Raw genomic sequence first — 1,011 nt, forward strand, 5'->3', positions numbered from 1 at the left:
ATCAGAGTATCTAGGAGGAAGATCGTCCTCATTAGAAGAGAATGCATCCCGCGGTCTGGATTTGGGTATAGTATTTCGTATCCCCTTTCTTCATGATTCAAAGCAAAAATATTTTAGCGACCACTCAATCCTCCTCTTCATCTGGCCTGATTTTCTTTTTTTTTTTCTTTTTTTTAAATTTTAGGTGAGGCAACCCCTTGGTCGACCTCATAGATTGCAAAGAACTTGTCAGCTTACGATCCTTTATTTATTTATTTATTTTACACCTACAGCACCTGGTCTTCCTAGGTGGTCTCCCATCCACGTACTAACCAGGCCCGACCCTGCTTAGCTTTTGAGATCAGATGGGATCGGGCTTGTTCAGGGTGGTGTGGCCGTAGACCTGATTTTCTGATAGAAAAATCGAGTCTCCAAGGGGTCAAATGTTTTGCTCACAGTCACGCAGCTTATAGCAAACCTAGCAGTAGAATCCAGGCTTTGACTCCTGATCCATTACCAACAAGTGTGTGCTTGGTTTGATGAAGTGGACTTTAAAATACTGGGAGCGGAGGGGAAAGAAGTTCAAAAGATTAACCCCAAAAGAAAGGTTTCCCCCAGTGGGCGCTCAGCCCTTCGATGTAGGCAAAGCATTGGAAATGGGTCTCAGTTAAGTTTCCTTTGCAGCTGTGCAGACAAAAAACTTCTCTTTTGTACTGGGGAACATGGCACATTGTTCATGCAAACAGAATTTATTTATTCTGAGACTTTGCAGAGGGAAAAACAAGTTAATGGCAAAATTAAGAGAAGGAGCGATCGCGGCTGCGCATCGGCAGAGCAACCCTGAGCAGCCGTCTAACGTTAGACAGAGAGGTCTTCGCTGGGAAAGGAGCCCGCACGTAGAGACGTTCGTTAGATCCATGGATGCCTCTGCAATCCTGCTGAGTACCTTCAAGTACAGCACTCTACCGGCTCTGGTGTCCCTGCCTTTCAAGTGTTAAGGCACTTAACTACTAGACACCTCACTCAAAATGT

General features: G+C 45.0%; 1 pseudogene; it reads right to left on the reverse strand.

Moving 5' to 3' along the window:
* Nucleotides 1-263: 263 nt before the first annotated feature.
* On the reverse strand, nt 264-382 carry LOC111737581 (annotated as a pseudogene).
* Between the last annotated feature and the right edge of the window lie 629 nt (nt 383-1,011).

Source organism: Pteropus vampyrus, unplaced genomic scaffold (assembly GCF_000151845.1).
Source record: "Pteropus vampyrus isolate Shadow unplaced genomic scaffold, Pvam_2.0 Scaffold28, whole genome shotgun sequence".
Classification (NCBI taxonomy): domain Eukaryota; kingdom Metazoa; phylum Chordata; class Mammalia; order Chiroptera; family Pteropodidae; genus Pteropus; species Pteropus vampyrus.